The 13,179-nt window shown below is 36.9% G+C and overlaps 2 protein-coding genes across 2 annotated transcripts in view; one reads left to right on the forward strand and one right to left on the reverse strand.

Annotated features, from left to right (window-relative positions):
* The window catches only part of LOC117985551 (long-chain fatty acid transport protein 4-like), a 28,038-nt gene extending 15,560 nt beyond the window's left edge, over window positions 1-12,478 (reverse strand). The window contains exon 1 of the mRNA XM_069504537.1: window positions 12,209-12,478. The gene's annotated coding sequence lies outside the window, so the exon portion shown is untranslated. The remainder of the gene's footprint in view (window positions 1-12,208) is intronic.
* Window positions 1-13,179, forward strand: part of Atg17 (autophagy-related 17) — a 179,809-nt gene that overhangs the window by 56,045 nt on the left and 110,585 nt on the right. The window lies entirely within an intron of this gene.

The raw sequence follows: 13,179 nt of genomic DNA on the forward strand, positions 1-13,179 counted from the left end.
GTAGAAAATAAATCATTCTAACGATTTTAGTTTTATAAACGAGATGTCTCAAATTTCATAAATTATTCACTTTACTAGAAGATTAGCGCTTAAGTTCGCATAAAGACTTGGGAAATGGATAAAATCGTTCGAAACGACCTTATTCTGATCTCCATTAATCGCGATGCCCTAGAAAACTTAATACGAGTTGTGATACCTACTCGTATGTCGGCACTTTTCCCGTTACTGGCTTGATCGATTTCAATAAGTTTTTTTATACGAAAAGGCATGTGATTGTGATGTGGTGGATGTTGCTGTTGTTATTGCGGTAGTGGTGGTGTTTCTTGTTGTGGTTGTTTTGTGGTTGTTGTTGTTTGTTGATTTGGTCGTTTGTTGTTATTGTTGTTCTTGTGGTTGGAAGGAGGTCTTGTAAGAAGTGAGCTGCTATAACAACAAATAAGTACTAAAAAACAGAATAAAATAAATATTTAAGGGGACTTTACAACAAACGTGGTTTTTGCTTGCTTTTATAGATAATAATGGTTCGTGCGCAAGTCCGACTCGCACTTGGCCGGTTTTTATTATGATAACTAGTACCTACCCAACTACCCAATGTATTGATATTAGTAATCATGGGCAACATTTTAAACGTTTAAATTAAACGTGCAAAGTATTCTTAAAATCATTTACCACGGAATATTAATGTGTCTTAGGAGACATTATGGGACGCTAAGTGGTTATTAAATAAATATACAAAGCTTAAACAAATTCACATAGGAATGGTATCTATACCTAAGCAGGTAAATAAAATTGTCAATGCAATTAAATCATAATTAAATAAATATGTAGGTACGACCGAGAAGAACAAATTACAAAACTATGTGTATAAGTTCAGCAAATTGCTATTGCGCTGGAACCTTGTCTCATTAACATCGAAATGACGTCATTTTGACGTCAGCTGAAATAAAAATATACCATCAGCTCGAAACTTCAGTCTAGTGCTGACGTCACTAAAATGGCGGCCACGCGCATTATACCTATTTGCGGAACTAATTAAAAATACAAATAAACTAATGATAGGTTGGTCAGTAATGAAACCCCTACTCATTTGCGCTGAGAAAAGGTAGGTACCAATTTTTTTATTACCTAGAACGCAATAGAATAGGGAAGGAATGAAAATGGTAGTATAGTACACGACAGGTCGAGATGGCAATCGAGGAGGGAACGCTCTGTACACCTGCTCAGCCCCCGCACTAACCCGGTGCGGGCAAGCGCGGGCGACGAGTGGGTCTGCGCGACGTCCCCCTGCCTCATACCCGGAGTGCCATCTCGACCTGTCTCAGACTATAGGCATTTACTTATTATAATATTATTATTATGTAGTAGAAGTATGATTGATTTTTTTAATATATTACACCAACTGCCATTGGTGCATTTAGAAAATGGCTGCATTATGAAAATCCTCAACTTGTTTCAGGATTTTACCCATGTACCTACTCGTACTCGTAAGTACCTAAGTACCTACGTTTATTCGTGAACGCCCGGTGTCTGCAAAATTGAGATTTTTTCTAAAAAAACTCCCTTCGGCGGTGTTCCCACAAGAAATTCCTGAAAGGCCGGCAACGCATTGGCGGTTCTGCAGTGCTGCAAATGTTCATGGGCGGTGGGGTGACCCGCAGGCCGCATGATCGTTTGCTCACTATTTTTACCTACCTACTTAAAAAAAAATACTTTACAAAAATAATTTTATGTTTTGTGAAGTATGGTTTGGCATGCAGATGGATGGATATTATTCACGTAGATACCTAAGTACCTACCTAGTATGTATCAAATATCAATAAAGTCTGCTTATTAGTATGCGCATCGGGTTTCTTTCTCTTGAGCCTCAAACGCCTCTTTGTCAAGTACAGTAATTTATGTGTCATAGGCAACCTTAGGTTTTTGAACTTAGGAATTAGCAACAAATATATCTACCTATCAGCGGCGAAGAGTCAATATAACACGATTCCTATCGGCTTCCCTTTAAGAATTGGCATAATATAGCGTAAGTAGGTACTATTCACATAAATTCGGTAATACGTTCGTAAATACAAAGGTTCGATCGTCACAAATGCTAATTTTTTTTTTGTTATTAAGTAATAATTTAAGTTAAAAGCATAACAGCTAATGTAAGTAATATACACCTACAGTCCTACACCGTACAAGCCGTAAAATATCGGATTCCCTAGTTAGATTTTTGCTTAGTATTTATCTCTTTCATTTCCCTAGCGAAAGCGAAAGGAGCGAACTAGGTCTGTCTCGCTCTACGGTTGACTAATAAAGAGCACACCAATTTAATCTGGCCCAGTAGCGAATACGAATTTGGAACTCTGACAGGTCAGACAAATTTGACGTAAATAACTCGGTTGGATCCGAGTTACCCTATAATACCTCCAAATTAAAAATTATATTAATACTATTGTTTTAACAGGTACATGCTACTATTTTGAGTATTTTGTATTTTGAAGGGTGATTTGATATTGATACATTTGTTTTTGTGAAGCGGCCATGCTTGTTTGTTTTTAAAGTTGTTAGTGGTGTTTTATTTTGATATAATAAATTGGGGATGTGATTAATAACTTATAAGTGTAAGTTCACGGTAATTTTGATTCAGTTTGGTAAGCCAAAATCAGAAATGGCCTTAATTCACATAGATTGTTGTTTAACAGATTTCTTGTTACGTAACGATAGTAATTTTTCTAAATTAAGTTTTGAAAACAAAAAATCGATCGGAAAATCGAACAGCTGATATTCTTTTAGGTAAGTACGTTTCCGGCTTCCCTTTTTCAGATTTTCACCCTTCGCCACTGCTACCTATACCTTTCCAAGAATTTCTGGTTGTGCTTCGATCTCACAAATTCAAGACTTCTAAGTTTGCTTTCCGCTTTTACTTACTTTAGATAGGTAATCTAAGTACATATTTTATGTAAAGATGGCTTCCATCTCAATTTGACCGAGTGAAGCGAGGTCTCCACTCTCCAGGCACATGAGTAGATATCTGGGTGCATTTGTAAGTATATTTTGTTTGTCTATATCTATCAATCTGACCGTCCGATTACTAAGGCTCTAATATAGGGCTATTAGAGCCTTATTATTCACGGACGAAAGTTACCTACATTCATCCGTACTAATATTATAATTAATGCGAAAGATATTATAGGTAAGTGCCCGTCGCTGTCTGCTAGCTTTTCACGGCCCAACAGTTTAACCGATTTTGATGAAGTTTGGTACAGTGTTAGATACATCCCTGGGACGGACATAGGCTAATTTTTATCCCGGAAAATCAAAGAGTTCCCACGGCATTTTTAAAGGCACATCTGCATGGGCGCCAGCAGCAGGGTGTAAGGCTATGCACTTGCACCCGTCCTATCCCAATCCCAGACAAAGAAAAATTATTTTTAAAATGCATAATACACAGTTCTTGAATCTACATGAATCTTGAATCTAGGATTGGCGAATCCTGTGGGAACTCTGATTTTCTGGAATAAAAAGTCTATGTCTGTTTCCAGGATACGAACTATCTCTGAATATCTGTAACAGATAAACAGACACTCGCATCTACAATATTAGTATGGATAGGACTTTCAATCCCACTCTAGGTACTTTTCTACCCTGGCTATACGGTCATGGATGCAGACGTCCCATCTGTTCAACCGATTTATATAAAACTAGGTGATTTAGGTTTTTTTCAATCCCGTAGGAACTCTTTGATTTTCCGAGATAGAAAGTAACCTATGTCCTTCCCCGGTATGCAAGCTATCTCTGTACCTTTCGTCAAAATCATTTGAACGGATGGGCCGTGAAAGGCTAGTAGCCAGACACACTTTCGCATTTATAATATTAGTATGGAAGTATGGATATGGATATTAATTAAGTACGTTCGTAGTTAGTTCGTACATAATATCTAGTAGTAAAACCAGACATTTATTTCTTACCAAACAAGTTAAATTCAGTCAATCAGTAAAAAATAAACCGTAGTATTTTTGCACGCAAATCTTTGAAACCATCAACATCATTTTTTGTTTTTGATAATTAATTGAAGCAATGGTTATTATGACACGGATTAATTGCTATGTGCTATTTTTATTTTTATGCAGCTAATCTGATATACGTACCTACTTATTTACCTACTTGTGCTTATCTAATTAGTTTTGCGTGTCTGAGCAAGGTAAAAAAACTCTGCATTAAACACAGATTGCAATATACCTAATGTTCCTTTGTTATGGAATAGTACTTAGGGACTTAGAAATAGGTCTTGTTTGTTTATATATTAAGCAGTTTGTGTAAATAATAAATACTTTGCGAACCGACATTTCTCGCGAAAATTTTGCGAAAACTCTGCCGAGCCGAGATTTCTCGCGAGAATTTGAGACTTTACCGAGCCGATTTCTCGCGATTTTGCCCTTTATACTTCACAGTTCACTACTTGCCATTTTTTTAAAAACAATGTTCCACAACACAGTAGGTACATGTGTTTAAAAATAATAAAATCTCCTGGGAAAATCTCAATGGATATACCTAATATTATGAAGTAGAGTACGCACCAGGTATAATGGCAATCGGGGTATGAAGCGGGGAGACGCCCCACACGTCACCCACCCGCACCGGGTTAGTGCGGGGGCTGTGCGGGTGTGCGGGGCGTCCCCGCCCTGATATCCATCTCGACCTGTCGCGTACTAAGTATACACATAATTATAATTACACAGATTGATAAACCAATACCAATTATCAAAAGTGAACAACATCTCTTGTGTAAGATTGAAATCCGAATAATCAACAAAAATGAATCGGCGGAACGATTTTGATTCAAAAGATAAATCTGTGAATTTTTGATGACCTATGGTTATAAATCGGTTTATTAAGAGGACATTAACTTTGACGTTTCAATATCAAATCTGATGATGAGAAATTGTGTAGTTAGCGAGGTTGGCAGATTAATGCCCGGTGCCCCATGCATTTTTCCTCTAGCATTCGGAATGTGTGTGAAATTGCGAAATTGCCAATCTAGGTACAGCAAAAGGCACTAACGAGTGTTAATAAATATTTTGAACTAGATGATACCCGCGACTTCGTCCGCGTGGATTTAGGTTTTTGAAAATCCTGTGGGAACTCTTCAATTTTCCGGGATAAAAAGTAGCATATGTCCTTCCCCGGGATACAAACTATCTCTGTACTAAATTTCGTTAAAATCGGATGAATGGTTGAGCCGTGAAAAGCTATCAGACAGACAGACACACTTTCGCATTTATAATATCAGTATGGATATTGGATAAGCGTAGGTACTTACATAATTCATTAAAAAAACTTTTAACTACTTACGTAAGGAAACAAAGTTTTTCGGGGAAAAACGTTTCCTTCAAATCCGTAACGCGTGCATAGATAGAAAAATTTCAAAATTAACTTATCGTACAGAAATCGTCCCCTATAGTTACATTATTAAGTACCTACCTATAGATCTTAGAATAACAGATAAACTGCAAATCGGCCACGTACCAATTAACACTAAGTACCTACTTACCTACCTACCTATAACTCAGTAATTTCCATACTCAAGGTTGAGGAGCTTTTATGAGGCACTTCCCCTGTTCCCACGTGTTCTCGGTACAAAAACTACTAGGTACCTATACAGGTCTCGATAGGTCGAGATGGCATTTGGGGATATAAGGCGGGAGGACCGCACGCCACCCACGCTCGCCCGCACCGGGTTAACTCGGGGGCTGTGCGGGTGTGCGGGGCGTCCCCACCCCGATTGCCATCTGGACTTGTCATGTACTATAGATAACTATTCTTTAAAAAAATAAGTAAGTATATTACATTGTACTTAATGCCGATAACATTATATTTTTTTGCATCATCATTCATCATGCATTTAATCTGCAACCGTCGTCAACGTCGTACGGTTTTTGAAAGCCTGTATCGGGATAACTGTCTTTTTGTTTATTTTAATTTTAAAAGATGACATGACACTAAAGATGCCCGCCCGCGACTTCATCCGCGTGGATTTAGGTTTTAAAAATCCCCTCGGAACTACTCATTTGATTTTCCGGAATAAAAAATAGCCTATGTCCTTCCCCAGGATGCAAGCTATCTCTGTACCAAATATCAATATTGATGGAATTTTTTGGTTTTTAATTATAAGGTCTCCATTGTTTTTAATTAACTTCCTTATTCCTGATTTCAGACTTCTGACTTCTTACTTAGTTTAGAGACTGTTTGTTCTACGTCATCACTCACTAATATTGCTCATGAACGGGCTTAGATGCCCATTATTACCTAAGTAACAAGGTAAGTAAGTATATCAAGTATCTTGAAAAAATAAAAAATAAGTAGGTACGTCAGAAGTACGTAGATAGGCACCTACTATATTATATAGATAGATACAGATAATAAGGCATTAGTGGCTGCGGTGGTAGAATTGCGTCCGAAGCGTTCTGAGAAAAATAAAAAATCCTCTGCAACAGGAAACGTCTTTGGCCAAGAATAAAGCTATATATACCTACCTTGATACCTACCTAAGCTTATGTAGGTACTAAGTAGGAAATAAAATATTAGTGTAGGAAAATTATTGAAAACAAATACACGTTGGCGAGTGTCTTTGATGATGGATGTGACGGACCCACGCCATCCCTACGTGAGTAGGTACTAGGTACCTATACTTAACTTAGAGCAACGTGATAAAAAATATTCGGACAAGACAAAATTAACAAATATCATATTTTTTTTAATTTTCAAAGTAGTATTTAAAAACTAATCCATACTATAATATTATAAATGCGAAAGTGTGTCTGTCTGTCTGTCTGTCTGCTAGCTTTTCACGGCCCAACCGTTCAACCGATTTTAATGAAATTTGGTACAGAGTTAGCTTATATCCCGGGGAAGGACATAGGCTACTTTTCATCCCGGAAAATAAATGAGTTCCCACGGGATTTTTAAAAACCTAAATCCACGCGTACGAAGTCGCGGGCATCAGCTAGTTAAGTATATTTTGTTCATGAACACATTTTAATTATTTTTTTGCAATGTACAGTTTTCGGATTTATTCCTTTACTTGTGCTATAAGACCTTCACCTACCTACCAAATTTCATGATTCTAGTTCAACGCCCAACGGGAAGTGCCCTATAGGTTTTCTTGACAGACACGACGGACAGACAGACAGACAACAACGTGATCCTATAAGGGTCCCTTTTTCCTTTTGAGGTACGGAACCCTAAAAACTTTAACTTTAACAAATAATAATTTTTATGTAGTTGTTACTCTACCATATAATAATGAAGTCTTAAACCATTGCCTTGCAATCAGTAATCGTAAATGCTGGCATTGCTTACTTTTATGGAGAACATAATGAGTGTCCCATCCTACTATAATACCATTGAATTTGTCATTGTGACAGGTGAGTTGTGGCCTTGGAGGCTTGAGGCTTGCGTATAATATTATGAGCACTACGTGGCTGCAACATAGTAGAATACGCACACAAAAGAAAACCGGTCAAGTGCGAGGCAGACTCGCACACGAAGGGTTCCGCACCATCGTACAAGAAATAAATAACACTTTTTAATTATTATTATTTTTGGAATATAACCACAAATTCACGGTTTTAGACTTTGTCCTTTTACTTCTGTTATAAGCCATTGCTGCCTGCTAAATTTCATGATTCTAGGTCATCAGGAAGTACCCTATAGTTGGGTTTTCATTCGCTTGATATTACATCTAGACAGACAGACAACGAAGTGATCCTAAAAGGGTTCCTTTTTTTCTCTGGAGATACAGAACCCTAAAAAGACCTCTGTCACAATACTAAGGCCCGTTTCACATGCGCACGCTCACGGCACGACTACGGTGCCGTGTGGCATGATTATTGCCAACACGTTGCGGGCACGAGCCGTGCCACGTACAAGGCGTGGACGAGACACGGATTCAAAACATCATGAACATTTTATATGAAGCAGTGCACTGTGCCGTGTCCGTGCACGGACGGCACACGGTGAAGTGTGAACTGCTCGATATAAAATGTTCGTGATGTTTTGAATCCGTGTCTCATCCACACCTCGTACGTGGCATGGCTCGTGCCCGCCACGTGTTGGCATAAATCATCCCTTAAGTAGTAATGTATGAGCTATAAAATGACAGCTTCCGCCTTCCACAATGAACGGGTTCCGAGCCGTTAGCTGAGTATCGCCCGTACTCATCCCCTACAAACACGGTTACAACGCGGCAATCGACTTTACAGTTAACACACAGTTAAGTAAGTATGTATGAAATTGTATATTGGCTCGTTTACATGAATACAAGTGCAACACGGCAGTTGGCAGCACAGCGCTAACATCACGGGGTTTGCCGGATAATGTCTGCGTATGCATGTGAAAAGACCCTTAGTCGTTATAATTGTTATGGATCCGTAACAATTACCTACTTACCCACTAATAACTTTGTCCAAAAATGCTTATTTTATGAAATTTAAAAAGTGGCCTATAGATTGGTTAGCTTAGCCCTATTGGTGCAAGTTGCAACTTTAGTTTCCGTTATCTTAATCGAATTAACGTAACAGGTAAAGTTTTGTTGAAAGTGGAAGGTCTCTTGTCCTTGTTATTATTTTCCGCGAACTTTTTACTTTTTAGCTTTTATGTTCAAAGAATTATTTTATGTGCATACCTACTTAGTATATATTTCAATTTCCAAAACTGTATGCCTGCATGTCAACGTTATAATTTTATTACCTATGTTTACAGTTAGGAAAGCCACAGGCTAAAGCTCTAGTTAAGTAGGTAGGTAAATTGTATTAGTTACTATATATCAAAATCTAAAATATTGATTGTGACAATGTGACACCGCTTGAAAATTCATATTATTAGTAACATATCCGGTTTTGTTTAGTGGATATCTTATTACATAGGTACTACTACCTACAATAACAATATTAAGTAGGTAAGATCTATGCTTACTAGGTATAGGTAAGTAATAATTTTGATACCTTTTCTGCCCAGGATAAAAAGTAGGTTTAGTATTCCTTCCTGCATAGTCCTATATGCATTTCGACAAATAAACCGGTCAATTATATAGTCAGATTTCATGAATAGTTATTAATAAAAGGGTCAGCGCAAGCAGAGTGGAGTGGAACGGACCCGAGTCTTTTTGATAACTACCTCAACCGAGCTTTGTTAGTAACTGTGGCACTGTGGCTTTGTTTAATGTACTTTGACATACCATTTAAATTGGTAGGTATACTGATTACCTACCTACTGAAAACAAAACACGGAGGACGAACATTAACGCTTGTCACCTGCGCTTGTTGCGCGCTGTGCGCCCGCCTATAGATAATTTTACTAAAAGAGCCAGTAATCTCAAAGATGCTGGAATGGTATCTTCGCACCGGAAAGCGCAGTGTTGGAAGACCCCCACTAAGTGGACGGACGACATCAGGCGAGTCGCAGAGAGCCGTTGGATTCAGGCGGCGTAAGACCGTGGCGTGTGGTCCCTACAAGAGATCTATGTCCAGCTGTGGAGTCTATAGGTTGGTGATGATGATGAAAGCTGAAGACGTCGCGCCTCAGCTACCTATACTTATTTTAAAAAGATAGAACTCATCAGGTAGTTCATCACAAAACTCCTGAAAATAATTCTACCAGCGTCCACAGTAACACATATCTAATAGTAATAAATTAATTAGTAGGTAGATATAGATAATTAATTATTCTCATCAATCACCTATAACTGTACCTAGAGCTGGAATGTGTTCGCATTTTCGCTGATAAGAATTTGTTATTTAGGATATTATCACAGATTATGCAAGGTGATCGTTAATTTGATATATTTTTTGTGATAATGTAAGTACACTAGAATAGATACTTAGGTATTGAAATCCCATTTATTCAGATTACAAAACAATTATTATTTACTCTCTCAATTAATTGAGCTAGCTGATGTCGATGATTTCCTTATGTGCTTATAGGTTTTTACCAATAGAATGCGTTTAAATATCCGGGTGGTTTGTTTGAAAGCCGTACTTAAACTTTATAAAATATCTGCAGAGGGTTATTGGTAATTTTTGGTAGGCTCAGTTGGTAAATGGATAACAGACAACAGCCTTTACTTCGCGTTTTGCAATATGGTGGGTAAACCTACAGTGAGCGTTGCACACAGTGAAAGGCTGGTAAGGCAGGCTTTGGTGTTTAATGACAAAATCATAAAATAACATAAAAACAAGGTACAGAGTATGTAGTACTACTTAGTTACTTGAGTAGTAGGCTATATAGGTAGTAGGTACAAGATAATATTTATGTTATATACCTACTATGGACCCAATTGGTTTTGTTAATCCTATACCCAGTCTCTCTGTCTCTACATCGTAAGTATTTCTCATTTCTGAGGGTCGTGACTCGTAAATCATGACATGGCTTTCCACTTTTTATTTATCATTTTTATGAAATTAGAGTAAAATCATTAGGTATAGGCAGTGGCGTGCTGGTCATAGAGACATAAATGCACTGCTTACCCCAGTTATAATAGCTCAATGCATATTTTTCATTATGACCTGCCAGTAAACAGGTTCTCACCTAACTAATGCTTACCCTGGCTTCAAACCCTGTGCACGCCACTGGGTATAGGTATAGGTAGCGCGTAAAGTAACTTTCTGGTGAATTATTATTAAAATTGGTTTAGTTGTTTCAGAGTTTATTGATTAGAAACAAATAAACAAAATCTTTCTTCTTTATAATAATAATATTAGAATAGATTATAGTTTAGTTTACTATCGCGCTAGTTTAAATTGTTTTAATCTGAAACAGACACATTTTTATAGAAAAGTAGGTAGGACGAAACTGTAAGTTAAAATAAATCTTAATATATAAAAGAGAAATACCACTCACTCACTGACTGACTGACTGACTGACTAATCACGAAATCTCAGAAACTATAAAGCCTACAAACTTGAAATTTGGAAGGTAGGTTCTTTCTAGGACGTAGGTGTCAGCTAAGAAACGGTTTTGAAAAATTCCCCTAAGGGTGTGAAAGAGGGGTCGAAGGTTGTATGAAAGTCCTAATTTTTTGGAGTTAGAGACGTAAAAATCGACATTTAGGTTATTAGCTTTAAATAATAAAAATCTGCATAAGTCAATTTGGGAAATTCCCCCCTTAAGGGTAGTAAAATAGGGGGGAGAAGTTTTTATAGAAAAGTTTTAACTATTGTTATTTTTACTTGAAATTTGGAAGGTAGGTTCTTTCTAGGGGGTAGGTATCAGATAAAAAAGGATCTTACTAAATTCCCCCCTAAGGGAGCGAAAGGGGGGTCGAGGGTTGTTTGAAAGTCCTTTGTTTATGGAGTTAGAGACGTGAAAATCGACATTTAGGGTATTAGCTTTAAATAATAAAAATCTGTATAAGTCAATTTGGGAAATTCCCCCCTTAAGGGTAGTAAAACAGGGGGGAGATGTTTTTATAGAAAAGTTTTAACTATTATTATTTTTACTTGAAATTTGGAAGGTAGGTTCTTTCTAGGGGGTAAGTATCAGATAAGAATGGATCTAACTAAATTCCCCCTCTAAGGGAGTAAAATGGGGGTGGAAGGGTTATATGAAAATCCTATGTTTTTGAAGTTAGAGATATGAAAATTGGCATTTAGGTATTCTGGGTACCGTGTCTTAAGGTGAGACCGAGTGAGTAGATAAGTGAGGCCTTTCAAAATTTCAGATCTCATGAGAAACCAGAATTTTTACGCGGACGAAGTCGCGGGCATCTGCTAGTAATAAATATAAATATACCTAACATATTCTTGGCAATCGGAATAGAATTAACTCGCGCTTTAAGTTTTCTACCCACATAATTATATTTTGTGAGTTTGTTGTTTTCTGATTGCTGAATATTATTCGATGAATAAAAGCTAAGGTCTATGAGGCTTATAAAAAATTGTATCGACGTAAGAAAGCTTTGAGTAACTTAGTTAATATAATATTGTATCTAGGTCATCGTCAATTTAAACTTTAGGTAGGTAAACATCGTAAATTTAATTAAGGTAGCTTAGCTACATAGAAAACGTAGGCATTATTATCTACTCGTAATCAAACGTTTAGAGACCGAACTATTGATTCCCCATTGTCTAAAACTAATAACTAATATTATATTTAGCACAATTCAATTTTATTCTAGGTACCATAATCATAGATATTTAGCTGCTTAAATTAAAAAAAAGTAACTTACCTAAAACATAATATTCTTCTTGTTTGTCCGTTATTTTAAGCTAATGAAAATATGATACCTAAGTACTTGTTAGTAAGTATTATAAAAACGTTATGTATTATGCAACTGATAGCGACAATTTATCAATATTTCATTAAAGTTTGTAATTATTTTGATTACGCGCGCGTCAACGACTGCCTACAATGTGATAGCTAGTTAGCACGAGAGTACAGCCGGCAGCGACGCGCGATCCGAACTCAGTGTTCCATCCGACCACCAAGCACCGCACGACGGAAAACTGAGCCGGTGGGGTGCTGATTGCGATTGTTGATAAACGGTCGTGACGCGTGGGACCCGCATCTCTCTATTCACGACGTGTGTAGGAAACGTCGAGTCAATTCATAGGAACACTAGAAGACTGGAATTTTCCGGACATGTCCAGAGTTTTGGTAGGTAGATGTACCTACTTATTAAAATTCCTTCTTAATTAATTTAATAAGTGTTTTGCGGTAACTTAAGAACGTCATTCACGGTTCACACAATTTTGGACTTCAAAATACTAATTTCAGTCTAATTTTTAAATAAGACCAAGTAATTTTTCAAAATGTCCGTAGTATGTAACGTAGGTACCATGATAATATTTTTTTGTAAAATTAATAGTTACCTAAGTAAATAGTATTTTAGTTTTTACCAGCGCATCTCTCCGGCTCTTTATTCTACGACGCGTGTGTCTGTGGTGAAAACATCGAGTTATTAGTAGGATCACTACTAGATTATCATCTAAGTAGGTAGTTAAGTATCTATATCTAAATTCTTATTTCAGTCTATTTCTAAATTAGTCCAATCAATTTAACAAATGTCCGTAATAGACTGTAGGATAATATTTTTTTGTAAAAATGACAAAAAATCATGACTGTTCGTTAGGTTTTTCTGAAAAACATATTTATTTAGGTATTTATGTCCGAAATTAAGTAAGTAGGTATCAATGTTTG

The sequence above is a fragment of the Maniola hyperantus genome, chromosome 1, assembly GCF_902806685.2.
Source record: "Maniola hyperantus chromosome 1, iAphHyp1.2, whole genome shotgun sequence".
Taxonomy (NCBI): domain Eukaryota; kingdom Metazoa; phylum Arthropoda; class Insecta; order Lepidoptera; family Nymphalidae; genus Maniola; species Maniola hyperantus.